We start from the raw sequence: 24,996 nt of genomic DNA on the forward strand, positions 1-24,996 counted from the left end.
TCAAGTCCCCAGTGTCTGTTGCTTGTTGCCTTTAACTTCTTAGCAGCATTTGACACAGTTGTTCACTCACTCCTCCATGGAAACCTCTCTGGGTTTCCAGAAACCACATTTCCCTGATTTCTTCCCTGCTTACCGGCGCTCCTTTTCATTCTCCTTTTCTGGTTGTTTCTTTTCATTCCTACCACTAAATGTTGTAGTTCCCCTAATATGGATCCTGGGCCTTCTTCCCTTGAATACATTCTTTCCCTAGACGATCCTACATAGTCTTGGAGCTTTAAATATGATGTGTATTTTCAACAACTCCCAAATTTATACCTAGACTACAAATTGCTCCTGAAATTCAGACCCAAATTCAAATGCATACATGGTATCTCCACTTGTGTGTGTGACACATTTAAAACTCAACCCGTTCCATGTGTTTAAAGCTGAACTTCTGAACTCCCTCCCTTGCACAAACCTTCTCTACACACAGCATTTATCTGTTTTCGCTTTTCTTGCCTGTGCTTTTGGTGTCATATCCAAGAAATTATTACCAAGTCCAATGTCAGGAAGTTTTTCCCCTATGTTTTCTTCTAGGAATTTTATGGTTTTAGGTTTTACATTTAGGTCTTTAATCCATTTTGAATTAATTTTTGTTTATGGTATAAGATGAAGGCTTCAACTTCATTCTTTTTCATGTGGATATCCAGTTTTCCCAGCACCATTTTTTTTTCCAACACCATTTTTTCAAGAGACTCCTTTCTCCATTGAGTGGTCTCAGCACCCATGAAGAAAAGCATTTGGCCATATACACGAGGGTTTATTTCTAGGATCTCTATTCTATTCCGTTGGTCTATTCGTGTGTCTTTGTGCCAGTACCATAGTGTTTTAATTACTGTAGCTTTGTAATATGTTTTGAAATCAAGAATATGAGTCTTCCAGTTTTGTTCTTCTTTTTCAAATTGTTTTGGCTATTCAGTGTCCCTTGAGATTCCCTATGAATTTTAGGATGAATTTTTCTATTTCTGCAAAAAATGCCATTGGGATTTTGATAGGGATTATATTGTAGATCGTTTTGGATAGTATGGGCATCTTAACAATATTAAATATTCCAATCCATGAACATGGGATGTTTTGCCATTTATTTGTGTCGTCTTTAATTTCTTTCAGCAATGTTTTATAGTTTTCAGTGTACAAATCTTTTACCTTCTTTGTTATTTCTAACTATTTTATTCTTTTCGATGCTGTTATAGAAGGAATTGTTTTCTTAATTTCCATTTCAGATTATTTGTTCTTAGTATATAGAAACGCAGCTGATTTTTGTGTGTTGATCTTGTATCCTGCAATTTTCCGTGAGGATTCACTTTATAATTCCATGTATATTATAAGCTCCTTTTTGTATCCTCCACAATGTCTTGCACAACATAGGTGTTTTAGCCATCTTTTGGGTAATGAAATGTGTGTTTATTTTCAGGTTTAAAAGAAGATTCAAGACCTTGAGAAGGTACTAGAAAAAGTAAATTCCCACCATCTTCACGACAAAGTTAATTACATCAAAATATAATCCTGTTATCACAGCTCTCTGTGAGAAACAAGGACAAGTTTGCTGTGCTGTAGAATGGTGCTGGATATTGCTGAGGTTTCCTAGAATATGGCACTCAAGGGAATTGCCTTCCAGAGGCTAAGAAAAAGCAGTGGAGCTTTTTAATGTTATGATTCTGTCAGTAAAATCTGACGTTGGCCCTAAGAATTTCGTTTGAAAATAATATAGTTTTCTCTCTTATTTGTTTTCCCACTTGAGGAGGGGTATGTTATTAACTCATCAGGCTAAATACTATTACAGTCCTGGTTTCTGCAGCAGGTCACATTGCTGGTCTTTATAACTGCCTTCTTTTACTACCCTTGTCCTCAGCCAGCACCTCAGCTCTTCATGGTTCTTTGTGCCTGGGCAGATGACTCAAACCTTCATTCTTGAATGATTTGGCCATTTGATGTTCTGCCTCAATTAGGTTATTATAATTATCCATTGACTTTTTTTCAGCTTCATTGACAAATAAAATTTTGAGATATTTAAAGTGTACATCATGATGATTTGATATGCAGACACTATCCATTGACTTGAATCACAAAACATGGGAGTACCAAGAAGCTCTCTAGACATATTGGACATACTCCTCTGTAGCCCCTTTTGTAGTAGGAACTCAATTTGCCCTTGATATTAGTTTCAATCACCCAGCCAGTACAGTACAGCCCTTCACCTGTTGATTGAGAAGGATGGGGAGTCTAAAGTGGCCAGCTGGAAGTCTCAACTTCCCGTTCAATGCTGTCATTGTATCCCCCATTGAAAGCACTTCTTTCTTTGAAACTAAGATCTCTAGCCCAGAAGAGCATAAAATTGTGGGGACAAGAAGCAAAAATGTTCTGTTCTATCACTAGGGGTAATAGGGGACGCATTCCCATTTCCATACCTTGATTGCAGGACCCATGAAGCCATGCGATGGGAGAAACAGCACCATATATCTATGCATATTACTGCTTAGATAGAGCATTACCATCTCCTCGAGGCTATTCCCCAGCCCCTTGAGTTATTGCCACCCAGCTAGAAACATAAGTGGGTCTTGTAAAGGTCATTCCACTTCAGGATGAGGGGAAATGTAATTCGACCAGTGAATTCCATGAACATTGCTCCATCGCTGCATTCATTTCCTGTAAAATGAGTCCCTTGTTTAGAAGTGATGCGGTTTGAAATACCATGATGGTGAGTAAAGCATTTTTCAAATCTACAAATATTGGTTTCTCAAAAGCCCAACAGGTAGGAAGGAAAATCCATATCCAGAGTGTCTATTTGAATAAGAACAAAGCACCGCCTCTTCCTTTATGGAAGGGGTCCAATGTAATCACCTGCCACCTGGTAGCTTGCTGATCACTCTAGAGACTGGTACTGTGTTGGGGATTCAGTGTTGGCCTCTGCTTCTGGCAGATTGGGCACTCAGCAGTGACTGTAGTGAGATCAGCCTTGGTGAGTGGGGAAGCCCATGTTGCTGAGCATAACCTCCGTTCCTGCCACCTTGGCCACTTAGTTCTTGAGCCCGCTGGATTATGACATGACTGCTGGGGAAAGGGACTGATTGATATCTAGATAATGAGTACCCTATCCATCAGATTATTAAAATGTGGCTTCGCTAAGGTTATTCTTTGCTGAGAACTCGCATAAAAACACAAACATTGCCACATTGTATGTCTCTTTGGACATGTCTGTCACATAGCTCTTCCCTAGACCTCCTTGTCACAAATTTTCAATCATTTATCCTCAAAGTCTCTGACCGTCCTGCCAATTAATTGGACATAGCCTGTGCATGGGTATACACTTGCACCTCTGGCCATCTCTCCTCCAAGCAGGATGAACAACCAGGTGCACTGCTCAAAGTTCTTCCCTCTGGGAGGATTACCCTTCACCACCATCCTTCAGGGCTGTTCCTGAGTGGGTCTGTAGTGCCGCAGCTGTCTGCTTTTGGCTTGTGTGGTAGGCAGGATTCTAATTATGCCCCCCCAATATTTCAGTCTTATCATTAATATGAGTACTGCTGTGGTGGGATTTTTTATGGAAAAATGAATAGTTTATTTTGGTAGCATTAAAATAACAAAACAACAATATTTCTACATTGAGGTGCAAACAGTGTTTAAACTTTCTTATCAATCAAATATATTCCAAAAGAAAGTATGTTTTATGAAGGTTCCAAAGCACAGGCAAATCTTAACACGCACGATAGTACAAGAATCTGTAATACAAAATAACTGTCTTCTGACAGGGTATCACATGGGGATTGCAGAGTGTCAAAACCAAAAATATTTGGTTAATATATATGTAAATGAATTCACGTAAAGATAAAGAAGTAACATAATTATTGCAGTCCTTGTTGCCACCTATGGTTATCTGGTTACTTTTCTCATTACCCATTCCATATTCCCTTAGCCCTCAGCAAGCACCTTGCTTGGTGATAGTGCTGTTCCTGGTAGGGTGACCTGAACTTCCACTCCTGAGGTTCAAGGCCATTAGCAGTCCTGAATGGATCAGGTAGTTGTAGTTCCCACTGACCTTAATCAGTGGACTTGGGAGCACTGAGAGGGGCCCTCCAGGCTCTCCTGCTTTCCAGACCTACTCCTTCTTACTCCCACTAAGACTGAGGGTCCCTGAATCAATCAAATCCCAGACTCGACTTGGTTAAAGATCCAAAAACTTCGTGCATGAAGGGGAGGCTTCTTGAGGAAGGACCCTCTACACTGAAGAGTTTATATTGTTACTCTTTCTTCCATTCTTACCCAAAGGGTAAGGCAGCCCTTTATTAGGATGACTGTACACTAGGAAAGAGAAAGAATCAGATTTCTCGATGATGACGGGACCCCAGCTCTGAAGTGACACTAATTTCCTGGAGACATAAATGTCATTCTGGTCCTTTTGAGAAACATTTGGCTTACCACTGGGTCTTAGTAGAGACTGGATGCTGGAGCATGGGACACCGAGCTCCCATGCCACCTGAGCTGCCCGTCCTAACCTGGGTGTTTTCTGACCCACCAAGTCACAGCGGTGGGTATGCAGAGAAGCAGCCCATTATCAAATGGAAGGAACTGGTACAAGCTGGGACCCGAGCAGGCCCTGAAGCCACAAGTACTTCGCATGAGGAAGTGGCCCCAAACCCATGGCTCTGACTCCTGCTGCATTAGCTTCTCTCTCTTGCTTGGAAGAATTCTAAGATGGTCCCCGTGACCTTTGCCCTCTGGTGTTACTCCATCCTTATAGTACAGGACAAAAGTGATTTTGCAGATGTAACTAAGATTCCTAATCATTTGACCTTCATATAGTGGGATTAGTGGGAGCGCCAAGCCTACTCTCTCGAGCCTTTTCAGCAGAGAGTTTTCTCCATCTGGTAGCACAAGCAGATGAGGTCGTTATGAAGCACGGGAAGAATTTAATGTGTCGTTGAAGGCTTAAAGATAGAGAGAGCCACGTGAAAAGCACCTGACAGTGACCTCTAGAGTTGAGAGTGAGCCCTAGCTAACAGCCAGCACGAAATCCAGGACTTCAGTCCCATAGAGCAAGTACCTGGATCCCGCCAACAATCCAAATGAATTTGGAAGCTCATTCCAGCCTCCACCTGCCAGATGAGAACACAGCTTGGCTAAAATCTTGATTTCAGCCTTTTAAGACCTGAAGCACAGAACCAAGTCAAGACCATCCAGACTTCTGAGCTACAGAACGGTGAGATGATAAATAATAAATGGGTGTTATTTTAGGTCACTGTTTGTAGTTATGTTTTGTTTGCTTGTTTTTGGGGAGGAAGATTCGCCCTGAGCTAACACCCACTGCCAATCTTCCTCTTTTGTATGTGAGCCGCCACCACAGCATGGCCACTGACAGATGAGTGGTGTAGGTCCACGCTTGGGAACTGAACCCAGGCCACCAAAGCAGAGCGTGCTGAACTTAACCACTAGGCCACTGGGGCTGGCCCTGGGGTAATGTTTTTAAGCCGCTAAATTTGGGTTATTTGTTATACAAAATAAAAAGCTAATACACTCTCTGATTCTGCACCCATATCCTCATGTGGATTTCAGTAAAACCAGTTGGCTAGAGAAGCAGCATGTGAGGCCTGGACTATAGGTAGTTCTTCACAACATGCAGGCACTGCCTATATTAGTTTTCTTCCGGAACAAAAAGGGAAACTGGATAAATAATTCACAGTCTGATTCATTGGATTTATACTTAGTTTAAAATGCGGTATATATGGGCGTCCGCTCAGTGGTGTAGTGGTTAAGTTCGCTCGCTCTGCTTCAGCAGCCTCGGGTTCCCAGGTTCAGGTCCCGGGTATGGACTGATGCACCGCTCATCAAGCCATGCTGTGGCAGGTGTCCCACATATAGAATAGAGGAAGATGGGCACAGATGTTAGCTCAGGGCCAATCTTCCTCAGCAAAAAGAGGAAGATTGGCAACAGATTTTAGCTCCAGGCTAATCTTCCTCACCAAAAAAAAAAAAAAGGCAGCATATCCGAAGAGGCACTTCTGGATTGGTGGAGTAAGGGCCCATGAAAATCCATGCCTGCATAAAAGCAATGACAACAATGGCAAATACTGTCAAAATAAATGCTTTCAGAATTCTGGAATTAACCAAAGGCTTGCAACAACCTGAAGAGCATTTATTCAAGACAAATGGCTAGATGACAATATGAACCATGAGCGTAGGGATGTTTTCACTTGCACTATTCCCACCCCCTCTCCTCAGCTCCATGGTAGCCCTGAAACCAGTGACCTCACATCTAGGGGAGCTCTGAACACCAGCAACCTGTCAGCCACTGGGGGGACAAAACTGATTGGAGGTCCCCAGCATCATATTCCCAGATAATTGTCACTGTTTGTCCTGCCTGGCGACTCCCTGAAGAGCAGGGCTTGCCCATAACTAAATAGTCTGAGAGCTCGCTCTGCGGGCACAGCCCTATTCACTATCTGAAGGTGCACGTTAGGAATGCTGCAGTGCAGTGCTGAGTAGAAGGGATGACAGTGGACGGTATTGTCTTGCTTTGACTTTGTGGGGAATACTTCTAATGTTTGTACTCTAGGATAGTGTACCTCATAGATTTCTGGTAGAGACCTTTCTAACAACTACTTTTAATTTTTCCTCATGAATATTTGTCACATTTTATCACACGTGTTTTCTGCATCGATCAGGATAATCGTATAAACTTCCTCTTTTTCTGTTAACATAATGTGCCAGGTTTTTTTTGTTTTTTTGCTTTTTTTGGTGAGGAAGATCAGCCCTGAGCTACCACCCGATGCCAATCCTCCTCTTTTTTGCTGAGGAAGACTGGCCCTGGGCTAACATCCGTGCCCATCTTCCTCTACTTTATATGGGACGCCGCCACAGCATGGCTTGACAAGCAGTGCGAACTTCCGCTCCGGGATCGAACCCGCGAACTCCCGGCCACCGAAGCGGAGCTGGTGAGCTTCACCCCTAGGCCATCGGGCCGGCCCCGCCAGGTTTTTATTTATCCCCTCTCAGCTGCGAATTCACTCTTCTAGCATGCTCTATGCAAAAATGTTCTGCTTCTTTAATTGTTCTATTCTCCTGGCAGTTGTTACCGACATTCGTCTGTAGAGGGCGCCAGAGACATTGCAGGGGAAGAGGTTTGCTTCCTGGTTCTGGGTCGCTGGCACAGCAGGCTCCTGCTGGGCGGGAGGCTTCTCGAGCACCAGGCTCCGCACCGCACACGGCTTCTCCAGTGTCCAGCTGGTGCAGGGCAGCGTGGCCAGCAGTACCCATGGCCAGCAGCTTCCCTCGCACCTCCCCCCGGGCAGTAGTAATAGATCAGAGTGCTTCTGGTGAGACGCCTCCCTGTGCACCTCATTCCCAGACACCCTAGGGGGCATAGTTTCGGGAACCGCCAGAGAGCACATTTTTAGAAAGCTCCACCTGTGAGGTACCACGACTTTACTACCATTTTGTGAGTTGCTTCCAGGCTCTTCCAAGAAGGTCAGGATTTTAACACTTGGAGGGTGGATTCTTTGCCCTGTGTGGTCAGTCTCTGGCCGGGAGGGTGTCTCTCCCTTGGGAGTTCTCAGTCTAGGGTGTGGTACTATTGCTGGGTGATGTAGCTCAGCTCTGTGCAGACACTTCCTTGGGTGCTGATCTCAGCACCAGGGGAGGCGTTTTCCTTGGGCATTTGCTCTCAGCCACGCTGGGGAGGGGGCTGTCCTTGGGGCTCCAGCTCAGGTCTGGGAGGCACTTTTCCTTGGGTAAGTCTCTCAGCGCTGGTGGGGGGACTGTTCCTTGGTGCTTATCTCAGTGCTGGGGGGCAGAGGTGTTTCTTGGCACTCTCTCCAAGCCCTGTGAGGGGAACTTTTCCTCGGGTGCGTTACCTCAGCCCTTGGGTTCCTCTCCCTTGGGGGCTCTCCCTCAGCCATGGGGGAGGGGGGAACTTGATCTTGGGGGTTTTTCAGCCCTGGGGCTTTGGGCTCTTTCTCGAGGCTCCCTCTGAAAGGTGGGGCGGCTGAGACTATTTCTTGGAAGGTCGATCTCTGCGCAGGAGGGGAATTCTCTCTTGAGCGCTCTTGTCAGCCCTAGGTGAGGACGTTTCCTTGGGCACTTCATCTCCCTTATGTCGGGGTGGCTACTCATCCTTGGGTCCACCATCTTGGCCATTACTGGGGACTCTTCTTTGGGGCTCTGTCTCCGTCTTAGGGGGTGGATTCTCCTTGGTGTGGTCTGTCTCAGCCTTTGGGGGAAGATCCTAGTTGGAGGCTCAAATGCCTCTTTAGGGGAGGGGTGCAGTAACTTGGGTGCTCTGTCTCAGCCCTGGTGGGGGGTACTTTTCCTTGATTTGTATATCTCAGCCTTGAGGGAGTCCTATATAACCTTCAACTATGGCCTTGGACATCTATGTGGGAATCTGGGTCCTGCAATGTATAAAAGTCCCAGTTGCACCACATAGTCACAAACACGAGCTATGTAGTCAGTCTTGCAATTCAGCCACTCTGGTGGGTGTGCAGTCCTCTCATTACGTCTAAACTTGCATTTTCTACTGACTAATGAGGTTTATTGGCCATTCACATATGTCTTCTGAAGTGCCTTTTCAAGTCTTATAGCCGTATTTTATTGAGATATTTGTATTTTTAAAATTGATTTGTAGTCCTACATATATTCTGGATTCCATTCATTTTTGGATATAAATACATATGTGTATACATATATATATTTAAATATATAATTTTGAGTATCTTCTACAGATCTGTGTTGCTTTTTCACTCTCTTAGTGTCTTTTTGATGAAGAGAAATTCTTAATTTAATTAAGTCTAATTAATCAATCTATTCTTTACAGTTAGCGTGTTTATTCTGTTAAAAATCTTTTGCCAAGGCCAGCCCAGTGGCATGGCAGTTATGCTGGCACACTCCGCTTCAGCGGCCTGGGGTTCAGATCCTGGGCAGGGACATGCACGCTGCTTGTCAAGCCATGCTGTGGCCACGTCCCATATAAAGTAGCGGGAGATGGGCAACGATGTTAGCCCAGGGCCCATCTTCCTCACTAAAAAAGAGGAGGATGGGCAACAGATGTTAGCTCAGGGCTAATCTTCCTCAAAAAAATCTTTGCCTACAGTAAAGCCATGAAGATAATAACCCAAGTTTTTTCTAGATCTTCTACTCATCTCAAATAAATTTTTTATGGAACAGAATGAGGTGAGAGTTAAGATTTTTTCCCCTGTAGTTATCAACTGGATGTATCAAAGGGACGATCACTTCCACAATGATTTGCAGGCCCCAGTGTCATAAATCTAGCAATTGTATATTTCCAGATTTATTTCTAGACTCTCCGTCCTCTTCCATTGGGGTATTTGCCTATCCTTGCTCCAATACCACATATTTTTAATTACTATACCTTTACAGTAAGTCTCCTATCTGGTAATGCCTGTCTTCCAACTTTGTTCTTTTTCTTAAAGTTTGTCTTGGTCTCCTAAGCCCTTTGATATCTATATGCTTTTTATTATTAAGTTGCAAATTTTGCACAAAATTAACATGCTGGAATTCCAAATATGATTACTATAATCATTCTGGGGAGAAGTGACAATAATGACTTAACCATGAGACTCCCAATCCATGCAAAAAGTATCTCTCTCCATTTACTGAAGTCTTTTCTCTCTTAGTGATGTTTGATAGTTTTACATGTAGTGCTCTGGCACATCTTTCACTAGATTTATTTTTCAGTATTTGATGTTTTTGATGTTATTGTCAATGGTATTTTAAATTTCTGTTTCTAATTATTTTCGTTATTATACAGAAATACAAGTGGTTTTTTATTATTGCCCCATCCAGTAACTTAGCTACATTCACTTATTAACTCTAATCATTTTATATTTTTGAATATTCTATGTACAGAAAAATGTTGTCTGTGAACTATGACAGTTTTACTTCTTCCTTTCCAAACTTTATACCTGTTCTATATTCCTGGCGCTAGTGCAATACGTGGTTGAATACATAGTGGACACCCTTATCTTGTTTAAAACTCAAGGAGAAAGTGTTGGCTATTTCGCCATTAAATACAGTGCGTGTATATTCTTTTTGTGGTAGACAACCTTTTTTAGGTCCAGGAAGTTGCCTTCTATTCTAGGTTGCTGATAGTTTTTATCATGAACAGGTGTTGAATTTTAACCCACTTATTAAAGGGATCGTGTCATTTTCCCCTGGTTTTTTTTTTTTTTTTTTAAAGATTTTTATTTATTCAGTTTTTTTCCCCCCAAAGCCCCAGTAGATAGTTGCATGTCATAGGTTCACATCCTTCTAGTTGCTGTACGTGGGACTCGGCCTCGCGTTGGATGGAGAAGCGGTGCCTCGGGGCGCCCCCGGGATCCGAACCCGGGCCGCCAGCATCAGAGCGCGTGCACTTAACCGCTAAGCCACGGAGCCGGCCCACCCCTGGTTTTTGTTGTTAATGCAGTGCATTACATTGATTGATTTTTCCAATGTTAAACCAACCTTGCCTTCCAGCAATATACCCAACAACCACATAATGTTTGTCTTTTTATATACTATTTAATTTCATTTGCCAATCATTTGCTTTAGACTTTTACATCTATGTTCAGGAGAGAGAACTGGGCCTTTAGTTTTCCTTTCTTCTAGTGTCCTTATTAGATGTTGGTATCAGGTTTATAATGGGCTCACAAAATGAGTTGGGAACTAGTCCCCTTTTTTCTATTTTCTGAAAGAGTTTGTGTAAGACTGGCATTATTTCCCTCCTAAATGTTTGAGGGCTCCTCAGGAGCCCTGGATAGGAAAGTTTTTAATATTTTATTAAAAGTTTTACCATATACAGAAGTATTCAGATTTTCTGTTTCTTCTTGGGTATGTTTTGGTATGTTTTATTTTTCTATAAAAGTGTCTATTTCACCTCAATTTTAAAATTTGGTGTAAAGTTATTGTTAGTATTTCCTCTCTCTTTTGTGGAACTCTTCTGGATCCATGATTATGTCTCCTTTTTCTTTTTTTTTCATTTTTTTCTTTCTTTTTCATTTTTTTCTTTTATTGATGTCATAATAGTTTATAATATTGTGACCTTTTAGTTGTACTTTATTGTTTGTCAGTCACCATATAAATGCGTCCCTTCATGCCATGTGCCCACCCCCTAACCCCCTTCCTCCTGGTAACCAACAAACTGTTCTCTCTGTCCGTGTGTTAGTGTATCTTCCACATATGAGTGAAATCATGTGGTGTTTGTCTTTCTCTGTCTGGCTTATTTCACTTAACATAATACCCTCCAGGTCCATCCATGTTGTTGCAAATGGGATGATTTTTGTCTTTTTTATGACTGAGTAGTATTCCATTGCATATACATACCACGTCTTCTTTATCCCATCATCAGTCGAGAGGCACTTAGGTTGCTTCCACTTCTTGGCTGTAGTGAATAATGCTGCAATGAACATAGGGGTGCATATGCCTCTTTGGGTTGTTGATTTCAGGTTCTTTGGATAGATAACCAGTAGTGGGATAGCTGGATCATAAGGTATTTCTATTTTTAATTTTTTGAGGAATCTCCATACTGTTTTCCATAGAGGCTGTACCAGTTTGCATTCCCACCAGCAGTGAATGAGTGTTCCCTTTTCTCTACAACCTCTCCAACATTTGTTATTTTTGGTCTTGTTGATTATAGCCATTCTAACAGGTGTAAGGTGATATCTTAGTGATGTTTTGATTTTCATTTCTCTGATGATTAGTGATGTTGAACATGTTTTCATGTGCCTATTGGCCATCTGTAGATCTTCCTCAGAAAAGTGTCTGTTCATGTCCTCTGCCCATTTTTTGATCAGCTTGTTTGAATTTTTATTGTTCAGTTGCATGAGTTCTTTATATATTATGGAGATTAACCCCTTGTGGGATATAAGCTTTGCAAGTACTTTCTCCCAGCTGGTGGGTTGTCTTTTCATTTTGATTCTGGTTTCATTTGCCTCGCAGAAGATCTTTAGTCTGGTGAAGGACCACTTGTTTACTTTTTCTTTTGTTTCCCTTGTCTGTGTAAACATGGAATTCGAAAAGATCCCTCTATGACCAATGTCAAAGAGTGTACTGCCTATATTTCCTTCCAGGAGTTTCATAGTTTCAGGTCTTACCTTCAAGTCTTTGATCCATTTTGAGTTAATTTTTGTGTATGGCGAAAGAAGATGGTCTACTTTCATTCTTTTCCATGTGGCTGTCCAGTTTTCCCAGCACCGTTTATTGAAGAGACTTTCCTTTCTCCATTCTATGTTCTTAGCTCCTTTGTTGAAGATTAGGTGTCCATAGATGTGTGGTTTTATTTCTGGGCTTTCAATTCTGTTCCGTTGATCTGTGTGTCTGTTTTTGTACCCGTACCATGCTGTTTTAATTATTACAGCTTTGTAGTATATTTTGAAGTCAGGGATTGTGATGCCTCCAGCTTTGTTCTTTTTTCTCAGGATTGCTTTGGCTATTTGGGGTCTTTTGTTGCCCCATAGGAATTTTAGTATTCTTTGTTCTATTTCAGTGAAGGATGTTGTTGGGATTCTGATTGGGATTGCATTGAATCTGTAGCTTGCTTTAGGTAGTACGGACATTTTAAAGATGTTTATTCTTCCAATCCACATGCATGGGATGTCTTTCCATGTCTTTATGTCATCATCAATTTTTTTTTTCAATAAAGTCTTATAGCTTTCATTGTATAGGTCTTTCACCTCCTTGGTTAAATATATTCCTAGATATTTTATTCTTTTTGTTGCGATTGTAAATGGGATTGTCTTCTTGAGTTCTCTCTCTGTCAGTTTGTTATTAGAGTATAGAAATGTAACTGATTTTTGTAAGTTGATTTTGTACTCTGCAACTTTGCTGTAGTTGTTGGTTATTTCTAATAGTTCTCCGATGGATTCTTTTGGGTTTTCTATATATGAAATCATGTCATCTGCAAACAACGAGAGTTTCACTTCTTTGTTGCCTATTTGGATTCCCTTTATTCCTTTTTCTTGCCTAATTGCTCTGGCACAAACCTCCAGTACTATGTTGAATAAAAGTGGTGAGAGTGGGCACCCTTGTCTTGTTCCTGTTCTCAGAGGAATGGCTTTCAGTTTTTCCCCATTGAGTATGATGTTGGCTGTGGGTTTCTCATATATGGCCTTTATTATGTTGAGGTACTTTCCTCCTATACCCATTTTGTTGAGAGTTTTTATCATAAATGGATGTTGTTTCTTGTCAAATGCCTTCTCTGCATCTATTGAGATGATCATGTGGTTTTTTTTCCTTGTTTTGTTAATGTGGTGTATCACATTGATTGATTTGCAGATGTTGAACCATCCCTGTGTCCCTGGTATAAATCTCACTTGATCATGGTGTATGATCTTTTTAATGTATTGCTGTATTCGGTTTGCCGATATTTTGTTGAGAATTTTTGCATCTATATTCGTCAGTGATACTGGCCTGTAATTTTCCTTCTTTGTGTTGTCCTTGTCTGGCTTTGGTGTCAGGGTGATGTTGGCCTCAGAGAATGTGTTAGGAAGAATTCCATCTTGCTCTATTTTTTGGAATAGTTTGAGAATGATAGGTATTAAATCTTCTCTGAATGTTTGGTAAAATTCTCCAGAGAAGCCATCTGGTCCTGGACTTTTATTTTTGGGGAGGTTTTTGATTACTGTTTCAATCTCTTTGCTTGTGATTGGTCTGTTCAGATTCTCTATTTCTTCTTGATTCAGTTTTGGGAGGTTATATGAGTTGAAGAATTTATCCATCTCTTCTAGATTGTCCAATTTGTTGGCATATAGGTTTTCATAGTATTCTCTTATAATTTTTTATATATCTGTGGTGTCCGTTGTAATTTCTCCTCTTTCACTGCTAATTTTATTTATTTGAGCCTTCTTTCTTTTCTTCTCACTGAGTCTGGCTAAAGGTTTGTCAATTTTGTTTATCTTCTCAAAGAACCAGTTGTTTATTTCTGCTCTAATTTTTATTATTTCCCTGCTTCTGCTGACTTTGGGCTTTGTTCTTCTTTTTCTAATTCTGTTATGTCCAGTTTAAAGTTGGTTATTTGGGGTTTTTCTTGTTTGTTAAGGCGGGCATGTATTGCTATGAGTTTCCCTCTCAGGACTGCTTTAGCTGCATCCCATATGAGTCGCTTTGGTGTATTTTCATTTTCATTTGTCTCCAGATATTTTTTGATTTCTCCTTTAATTTCTTCAATGAGACATTGGTTGTTATGTAGCATGTTGTTTAGTCTCCTGATCTTTGTCACTTTCCCAGTTTTTTTCCTGTAGTTGATTTCCAGTTTCATAGGATTATGTTCAGAAATGATGCTTGTTACGATTTCAATCTTCTTAAATTTATAGAGGCTTGCTTTGTTTCCCAACATATGGTCTATCCTTGAGATTATTCGATGTGCACTTGAGAAGAATGTGTAATCTGCTGTGTTTGGATGGAGGGCTCTGTATATATCTATTAAGTCCATCTCATCTAGTTTTTTGTTTAAGTCCACTATTTCCTTATTGACTTTCTGTCTGGATAATCTATCCATTGACGTAAGTGCGGTGTTCATGTCCCCTACTATTATTGTGTTGTTGTTAATATCTCCTTTTAGGTTTGTTAATAGTTGCTTTATGTGCTTTGGTGCTCCTGTGTTGGGTGCATATATATTTATAAGTGATGTGTCTTCTTGGTGGAGTGTCCCTTTTATCATTATATATTGCCCCTCTTTGTCTCTCATTACCTGTGTCATCTTGAAGTCTACTTTGTCTGATATAAGTATGGCAACACCTACTTTCTTTTGTTTGCCAATAGCTTGGAGCATTGTCTTCCATCCTTAGACTCTGAGCCTGTGTTTGTCTTTAGAGCTGAGATGTGTTTCCTGGAGGCAGCATATTGTTGGATCTTGTTTTTTAATCCATCCCACCACTCTGTGTCTTCTGATTGGAGAAGTCTATCCATTTACATTTAGAGTGATTATTGATATATGTGGGCTTAATGGTGCTATTTTATCACTCATTTTCCAGTTCTTTTGCATTTCCTTTGTTTCTCGTCCCATCTGTTTCGGACTACCAATTAAGTTTGGTAGTTCTGTATGATGGTTTTCTTAGCTTTCTCTTTATTTATCATATGTGTCTCTGTTCTGTTTATTTGTTTAGTGGTTACCATGAGGTTTGTATAAAAAATCTTGTAGATGAGATAGTCCATTTTCTAATGGCCTCTTATTTCCTCAGACTAAGTTGATTCCATCCATTTCCTCTTCCCCTTCTGAGTTATTATTGTCACAATTTATTCCATCTTGTGTTGTGAGATTGTGTTTAAAGTGATGGGGTTATATTTATTCTTGGTATTTTCCTTCCCTTAATCTTCGATGTTGTAATTAAGTGTTTGCTAACCTATTCTGATAGAGAGCTGCAATTTTTCTGATTTTGTCTCCCTGTTTTTGTCCTTGCTCAAAGCTTTGTATCCCCTTTCTCTCTTTTTTTCAGGTATGAGTGCCTTTTTGAGCATTTCTTGTAGTGGGGAGTCTTGTGGCAATGATCTCCCTTAGCTTTTGTTTATCTGCAATAGTTATTATTTCTCCATCATATCTGAAGGATATTTTCTCTGGATAGAGTAGTCTTGGTTGAAAGTTTTGTCTTTCAGAATTTTGAATATATCATTCCACTCTGTCCTAGCCTGTAGAGTTTCTGCCGAGAAATCGACTGAGAGCCTGATTGGGATTCCTTTGTACATTATTATTTTTGTCTTGCTGCACTTGATATCTTTTCTTTGTCAGTGACTTTTGCCAGCTTTCCTACTATATGCCTTGGAGAGGGTCTTTTTATGTTGATATATTTAGGATACTTATTGACTTCATTCACTTGTATTTCCAGCTCCTTCCCCACGTTTGGGAAGTTCTCAGCTATTACTGCTTTGAACAAGCTCTCTGCTCCTTTTTCCCTTTCTTCTTGCTCTGGAATATCTGTAATCCTAATGTTGCATTTCCTAATTGAGTTGGATATTTCTCAGATAATTTCTTCATTTATTTTTAGTCTTAGTTCTCTCTCCTCCTCCATCTGGAGCATTTCTGCATTCCTATCCTCAATAATGCTAATTCTTTCCTCCATATTGTCAGCTCTGTTCTTTAAAGATTCCAGATTGTTCTTTATCTCTTCCATTGTGTTTTTCCTCTCCAAAATTTCTGATTGGTTTTTCCTTATAGTTTCAATCTCTTTTGTGAGGAAGTTCCTGATTTCATTGGACTGTCTATCTGCGGTTTCTTGTAATTCATTGAGCTTTATGATAGCTATTTTGAATTCTCTGTCATTTAGGTTATAAATTTCTGTGCCTTCAGGATAGATTTCTGGGTGCTTGTGATTTTCCTTCTGCTCTGGAGATTTAATATATTTTTGTATACTGCTTGAGGGCATGGGCTTATTTTTCCTCATTCTGAAAATATCTGGACGCAGCTTCCACCTACTGCCACTAGTTGGTGGTGCAAAGCTGTGTATTCTGAGCCCACTGCGACCCGGGGGCACTCTGGCCAACTGGTTGTGCTGGTGCACCGGGCAAGAGGGCAGGGGCACTTTCTTACACCTGCTAGAACCCAGGGAGTTCTCGTGCTTCCCTCGCTGTCCACTCTCCTGGGGTGCTAGCTTGATGAAGGCGCCCCTGCAGCAGTTCAGTCCCCTCCGTATGGGAATTTCCCACAGGCTGTGTGAGAGCTTGGAGAGTGACAGTTTTCCCACGGAGGGCCACCCCTCCTCCCTCTCTCTCTGAGAGCCACGTGGTCTCCGAGGGGAGAGTCTCTTTCTTTCACCTGTTTGATCCCGGGGGCTTCTTGCACTTCTCTCTCTGTCTGGTCTCCTGGGGTGCTAGCTTGATGAAGGCACCCCCACAGCAGTTTGGTCCCCTTTGTATGGGACTTTCCCATAGCCTGTGAGAGAACTTGGAGAGTGACGGTTTTCCCACAGAGAGCTGCCCCTCCTCCTCCACTGAGAGCCATGCAGACCCAGTCCCAGGGTTGCTGTCATTCAGGAAGGAGAGGAGTTCTCCTTACCTCCTTCCACTTGCTCTGGGGTTTCCAGCACCTCCACCTTTAGACATATGTCTCTGTGGGTTTCTCAAATGTCTTTTGCGTTGTGTGAATATCCTCTGTTGGTATACGAATGTCCTTTTTCTTGCATCGTAGGGGGGAGAGTCTACAGGGAAAGCTCACTCTGCCATGATGCTCCTATTTCATTTTTTTTTGTGTGTGTGTGAGAAAGTTCAGCCCTGAGCTAACATCTGCCAATCCTCCTCTTTTTGCTGAGGAAGACTGGCCCTGGGCTAACATCCATGCCCATCTTCCTCCACTTTATATGGGACGCCACCACAGCATGGCTTGCCAAGCAGTGAGTCGGTGCGCACCCAGGATCTGATCCGGTGAACCCTGGGCCACCACAGTGGAGCGCGCACGCTCAACCACTTGCGCCACCAGGCCGGCCCCTCCATTTTCATTTTTAATACTGTTTATCTGTGGATAAATTTTTTCTTGATACTAGTGCCCGAGGTTAGTCTATGTTGTTATTAGTGTTAAACAATCAACTGCTGATTTTGTTGATCATCTTTATTGTCATTTTCTTTTGCCATTTCATTAATATTTGCTTTAATTTCAGTAGCTCTCTTAGTCTGTTCAGGCTTCCACAGCAAAATACCACAAACTGGGTGGCTTATAAACAACAGAAATCACAGTTCTAGAGGCTAGGAAGTCCAAGATCGCGGTGCCAGCATGGTCAAGCTCTGGTGAAGGCCCACTTCCTGGTTCATAGCCAGCACCTTCTCGCTGTGTCCTCACGTGGTGGAAGGGACTAGGGATCCCTCCGGCGCCTCCTTTGTCAGAGCACTAATCCCATTCATGAGGGCTCCACCCTCATGACATAAGCACCTCCCAAAGGCCCCACCTCCAAATACCATCATCTTTGGGGGTTAGGATTTCAACGTGTGAATTTTGGGGAGACACAAACATTCTGACCATAGCATAGCTCTCGTTCTATTTTCTTTGGATGTATTGTACTCTTCTTCTTCCAATGCCCTAAGTGGACAGACCTCATTAATTTTCAGCCATTTGTCCTTTTCTAATATAAACATTTAAAGCTATAAGTTTTCCTCTAAGTTCCACATTAAGTGCATCACACAAAATTGGCAAGAAATATTTTCCTTATATTTCAATTGTAAGTATTTATTTAGAAGCCTGTTATAAAATTTGGGAATGCTATTTGTTGTTGTTGCAAAGAACTCCTAATTTAATTTCATTGTGTTTAGGTAGAACATAGTCTGCATGAAACTAAGTATTTGCATTTTGTTGACTCTGTTGCCAAATTTTGCATGCTTGAGAAGAAATTATGTTCTGATTGTTGAATACAGGTTTCTATATGAGGCCATAAATCAAATTTTTAATTGTATTTTTCAATCTATACATAATTTGCTATTTTTGACATGAGCAAAGCAAATTGGTACATTCTGATGTACTGAGATCACAATAATTAGTTCAGGTGTACATGTGAACTAAAGGATTCATTCACAGTAAATCTTAAGACTTCTGGGAATGCTAGGACAAAGATATAGCCACTTTTTCCTGCTAAATAGGACTTAAGTAGCATGTAAATGAGGAGCTTATGACAGCCACCTTTGAATCATAAGGAAGAGCCAGAATTGGGGGATGGTGGCATCACAGAAAACAGAAGAGACTGATGGAAAGAGACTAGGCTCTTGGTTATATGATTGGCCCGCTGGGTTAAACCTCACTTGATGCTGATCTTCACTTATTTGTTGACTTCTTGTATCGTTTTAGCCAAAATGGGTGGAGTTTTAAGCTCCTGCAATTGGAAGCACCCTATGCAAAACAGTGTTCATTGAGGAAAGTAAAAAGAAAAAAAAGATGTATTTGAAAATCACCAGTCATTCTACCACTTAGCAACAACTACTTCTAACATTGAGTATTATGAAAACCTGGAGTCTCATATAAAGAGACAATATTCTTTTTCTACTTTTATCTTAGCTTCAAGAAATTCTGTCTACCAAAACTCCCTAAGGTGCGGAAACACCAGTTTTAACAATTCCGAGACTGGAGTGCAGCTCTGGGAGGGAGAAGTGTTACTTTCTGCATTTCCATAGGCAGATACAGGGTGAGGTCCCAGGCTGGAACATGAAGAACTAACAGAGTACTGAGGTCCTCTGTTGTGCTGGAGTCAAGCTTGAGTATGGTGAAGCCTCCTGGGCTGCTCAATCTTCACATGCTCACTTTAGCCCAGGCCCTGATCTTCAACATTTTCAGGTCAAAATGCAATTTTAGTAGTTTCCTAGGGGATAATTTCAGAAGGATGGGTTCACACTCAGAAACCTTACAAGAGATTGACTGATAAATGAGCCTATAAATTTGGGGGTGAGAAATGCAGTACTGAAATGCTGTTTCACTATTCATTCCTGTTTTCCTAGGTTCCTTTTGAACATTGTTGAACACAGCACGTGGGGCCTCATTCTACGGATTTCAGTTACCTTCAGCTTCTCTTTCTGGCTAGTCTTAATGCTGACCACCCCCTTTGCTCATCTCAACCCTTTCATAACATGGCACTCTTCCAAGTAAAGAGATTTTGATGAACAGATTATATTTAAGGCTGACTGCTTTTGATCTGGGAGAAGGCACCTCTACTGCCAAGCTGTCCCCTCAATTATGGGAATCTTTGCAAACGCTGCTTCCTGCTTACCCCCAAATATTTTCTTCCTGAGCTTGTCCCTGAGTTTCTGCCAGAATTACAGCTTTGTGGACAATGAAGTGGGTTAGTACATGTAAAGCATCTAGAAGTGGACCTGGCTGGGGTTAAATGCTCCATGAAAATTATCTCTCTCTTTTGCACTCCTCTTTAATGGGAAATGCATATGGTTCAGAAAAGGTGTTTATCACCATTCAATTCAAATAATGGTGGGGGAAATTCTTGGGTTATCCTTGGATGGTAAGAACTTTAAGCTAGTCTTTCGTACCGATACATCTCATCAGTATCTACCACTAACATTGAATAGTGTCCATCACATGGCTCCTAGATTGATATATTTGAACCTCTGTGGGATGGGTAGTGGGTGGAATAAAGATTTCCAACTACTCTCCCCTTCACCATCTTCAAGTAGCATTCTGTAAAGTGTCAGTCGATATTTGTTAATGACCAGTTTAAATCAAATGGGGATAAGAAACGGAATTTTTTCTCCTAAGAAAGGTTGACGCAGAATGGTTTATACTTCCTCAAAGAGGTAATCATGTGTTTATTCAATTCTGGCTGATGAGATTCATTTATTCTGCCAGAAATCTGATTAACCAAGTACTATGTTTGCCTTTGGACTACATTTTTATGTTACCTTCCTCCTTTTTCCACTTTCACTGGATTAAAATTAGGTAGCTTTTTCTGAGAACAGAGTGTTTGCGGGGGTATGGTAAATTTTGGCCCTTAATAAAATTCCTATGAATGATGCAAATGCATGTTGTATATACAGAGGTATATTGCAATTTTGCAATGGTTGCATTTTTGTCATTGATGGAATACATTCATTGATGTTTTTCAGGAAGTGATGACTGAGGAAGCAAAGGAGTTTGCTATAGGGCTTGAAAACAAAATGAAACATTATGGAGAACCCAAGAGTCCTTCTTCATCTAAGAGAAGGCCGAGTATGGCCATGCTGTCAATGAAAGAGGAAGGAGAGGGAGAATCCCATCTTGGGGCCTCAGCCATGTCCATGGAAGATGTTAAGGATGCCTGTCCTCACCTCCTCTTACCTAGCACAGTGTGGCTTCTGCCTCAACCGTTCCACTGGAGCTTTCCTCCTCAAGGTCACCAGCTTTGGCTGAGGCTGCCATTAATTTCTCAGCCACATTTGACGTAGTTGTTCACTCCTTACTTCATGGAAACTTTCTTGGATTCTAATACTCCACACCCTACTGGTTTTATTCTCCTTATTGGCAACAATTTCATTTTTTTCTACATTTTTTTCTTTCTATCTACTAAATATTGTAGTCACTCCTGAATCCCACCATTATTCTGTTCCTCTAGTCCACACTGCTGAGTTGCTCAAGAAGCTACTAAATAGCCTCTTAGCTTATATCCCTACTTTCCATCTTCTCCTCATCTAACCCGTTTTCTGCCCTGCAGCCAGAATAATCATGTCAACATGGAAATCAGATCATGTCATGGCCATCCTGAAAACCCCTCATCAACTTTCCTATGCAGTCAGAACAGAATCTGAACTCCCCACTATGGTCTATAATCTCTGCACGACCTGGCCCTGCCACCCTCTCCTAACTCACGTCCTGTGGGTCTCTTCCTTGCTCTCTCTGCCTGTGTCTTTTCCTGTGTGGTCCCGGCTCAGCTCCTCCTACAGGCCCTGCACTTGCCCTTGCTGCAGCCTGGCACTCTTCCTCTGCGTGTGCACAGGCCGGCTCTTTCTCCTCCTCCAAGCTCTGTCCAAAGGACACCTCCAGAGAAGGCCCTGCTGGACCACGTGGTCCATTGGGGATCCCTCTCCTGCTCTCTGTCACATCCCTGCTTACTTCTTCCCTAACATGAATTCAAAATGTAATTATTTTATTTGCTCCTTGTGCACTTACTGTCTGACATCCCCCATGAGAATGTGAGCTCCACAGGGGTAGGGGTCGTTTCTGTCTTGTTCACTGCCCATCCACCAGCTCCTGGCACAGTGCCTGGCACAGAGGAGGATTAGGAAATGAAATAGAGGTTTTAGACTTGGGGTAAATAAAATTTACCATTCTGAGACAGAAAAGAGAAACGCGGAGGATGATACACTGACAGAGATTTTGGGTGTTGGTGTGCAAATGTTAGACCCCTTGACATCAAGTGAGACTTTCAGCTTGTCAACTTGTAAAGGGCATCAAGGAGACATTAAATCTTGAGTGCCGGGGCTCTGTGAATGTTTCTTAGTTAATTACACTGCCCAGCTTGTTTCTGTATTTATCCATAGTGCCAGGAGAGAAAAAGTGGTTTATTGTATGATCTTTCCCAAGCCCTATTTGTGGGATCTGATATTTCCCCTTGGTACATCCTATCTTCCTGCTTTATGAAATAAATTTTTTCCTCAAAACTGCATAGCACAGTTATGTCCCTGTGGGAGTGGTAAAACACACCTACCTCACAGCTCAATCTCTTAATTTGATTTCCAGATGCTACTGTCACCTGCAAAGTCCGTGAGAAGAAGACAAAAAATAGTCAAACCCCACCTGATGGCTTCTTATCAAAATCTGCTGCACCAGAGCTGATGAATATGGCGGGAGATGGGATTCCACCCAACCCATCAGATTCTTTGTTTGATGACTTAACCAATCTCAGCAAGGGTGGGCTGATTCACAAACTTGGTAGTAATTCACTTGTAGGAGAAATCATTACCAGCTTTCTCTCTGCAGATGATTCAAAAGTCACCGCAACGTCTGCATTGGGAATGGTGCTGAATAAATTGCCAATAATTCCAGAAGGAATCAATGCTGATATACAACATCAATTAATGAAGGATATTCAACAGTTTGGACAGAGTAAGAAGTGTAACAATTTCCATCAATTAAACCATGATAAGTATTCCTCCTTCTGTGACTTAGAATAGATTCAACCTACCTCTTGAAGCTCAAAGGTTGCCAGAAATGGGTTTTCACATAATTTAGGATGGTTCCTATTTACTTTGACTAAAATGTCCCAATACACACTTTACCCACTTTTTTTCTTACTTGATTGTTGTTTACAAGAGTTTTGTTAGTCGATATTCAGGTGTCTTGATTTAAGTATTTAAAACACATACACTATGTAACATTCTAACCCTCGAAGAATGATTACCGAAGTAGTGGAGTCACTAAGATTGAGTTTTATCTCCTTTTCCTATTTGAGAAATATTACAGGTTTATTTTTATTTTTTATTTTTTTTAATTTTTAAAATTTTATTTATTTATTTATTTTCCCCCCAAAGCCCCAGTAGATAGTTGTATGTCATAGCTGCACATTCTTCTAGTTGCTGTATGTGGGACGCAGCCTCAGCATGGCCGGAGAAGCGGTGCGTCGGGCGTGCCCGGGATTGGAACCCAGGCCGCCAGCAGCGGAGTGTGCGCACTTAACCGCTAAGCCATGGGGCCGGCCCTGAAGGTATATTTTTAAAAATATCTTCAGAATATGAAAAAAGTCTTCAGATTGCTTAAAGGAGTGCAAGGACCTCTAGAAGTGAGGAAACAATTTGTTGAAGTTACCATCAAGGAAGTAGCCATGTAACCATGTGACCAGTTTAAACTGGCTCCATCTTATCAACAGAATCTTAAAGTTGCCTTGCAGGGGCAGTGAGCCAAAACTGCAAGTCATGTAGCCAGAGCATGAACAGAGGAGAAAACATTGACCCGAAATAACACCCAGAACCAAAGATTCTCTCCCCCACAGAACCAAAGGAACGGGACACAACCGGAACTCACAAGCCAGACTCGCATCAGAAGCGAGGGGTCATTGTCTAGGAAGACCCAGTGTTAAAGCCCATTTCCACACGTTACCCTAAATGTTTAAAGCCCTCCAATAGAAAGTTGCCCCGCCAGCACCTCCGTGTACCAGCCTATTCCCCCTAACCTTTTAAATTTTGTCCCAAACCTTGGATTGGGGACACAGATTTGAGAGCCTTGCCTCCAGTCTCCTTGCTGGTCAACCACACAATAAAGCCTTTTCTTTTCTCAAAATCCAGTGCCATGGTATTGGCCTCTGTGCACATCGAGCAACATACCTTTACCTGGTAACAGCCAGGTGGGTGTAAAGAGGAACTCTCCATTTTTTTTTAACAGCTGGGCCCAATGCAGTGCTGGGGTGAGTGGTGGGTACAGGCCCTGCCTTGTGCTTGTCAAACCCTAGTCCTCACTCAGAGTTAATGTTGTTCCACAGTTATTTAGGCTGATAGTATCTGAGTCTGTCTTATTCTTCCAAGCTCAAGGAGACTTCTATTCACTTTAGAATTTGAGGTGGGCGTTGACCCTGAATTCACTCTTTGTATTTGCTGGATTGTCTCTTACCATGCAGATGCATTTTCTATTCTCATGTACATTGTAAGCTCCTCTTTCTATTCCCTACAGTGCCTCTTGTATCACAGGTTCTTTGCAAATCTTTTGGTTAATGACTTGTCTCTTCATTTTCAGATTTAAAAGATGAGACTTAATTAAGCACCTTGAGAAGTGACTAGAAAAAATAGATTTCGACCATTTTCTCAAAAAAGATAATCACACCCCAAACATATAATCCTGTTATCACCATGATCAATGAGAAATAATGACCAGATTTCTGTCTTCTAGAATGGAAAGAGATATTGCTGAATCCTCCTAGCATGTGTTAGTTAAGAAAACTGTCTTCTGGAGGCTAAGAAAAAACATTGGAACTTTAATGTTATAAATTTCTGTTAGTAAAAGCTGAGTATTTGCCCTAAGAATTTCCTTTGCATGGATAATTTCTTTTTTGTCTTTTTTTGTTTTCCCACCTAAGGTGGGGCATGTTATTAAGTCATCAGGTAAATACTATTAACAGTTCTGGTTTCTTCAACAGGTCACAATGTCTGAGCTGATGTTTATAACTGTGTCCTTTCTTATTCCCTTTGCCCTGAGGCATCACCTCAGCTGGTCATGGTGCTTGGCCTGGAGGGAAGATTCAAACCTTAGTTACTGAAGGGTGTGGGTCATTAGTTGTCCTGCCTGACTTGGGTTGTTGTGATTTCCCATTAATTAATCACAAGACATGGGTGTACTAAGAAGAGCTTTAGATATTCCACATATACTCCCCCTTAGGCCCTGTGTAATAGCTACCCAGTTTCCTTTGATAGTCAGGTTCCACCACTCCATACCATAGAGGAACTTCATTTTTGCTCATTGATTGAGAAGGGTGGACATCCAAAGTGATCAGCTGGTGGTGTCAACTTGCATTTCAACAGAGACAATGTTTGCTCCAATGTTTAAAACATTTCTCCATTTGCATTGAAGACCTACAGCCTAGCTGATGCTAA

General features: G+C 41.5%; 1 pseudogene; it reads left to right on the forward strand.

Moving 5' to 3' along the window:
* Positions 1-19,763: 19,763 nt before the first annotated feature.
* On the forward strand, positions 19,764-24,273 carry LOC147911753 (integrator complex subunit 6-like; annotated as a pseudogene).
* The last annotated feature ends 723 nt before the right edge of the window (positions 24,274-24,996 follow it).

This window comes from Ceratotherium simum, chromosome X (genome assembly GCF_057802395.1).
Source record: "Ceratotherium simum simum isolate JZ-2026a chromosome X, ASM5780239v1, whole genome shotgun sequence".
In the NCBI taxonomy this organism is placed as follows: domain Eukaryota; kingdom Metazoa; phylum Chordata; class Mammalia; order Perissodactyla; family Rhinocerotidae; genus Ceratotherium; species Ceratotherium simum.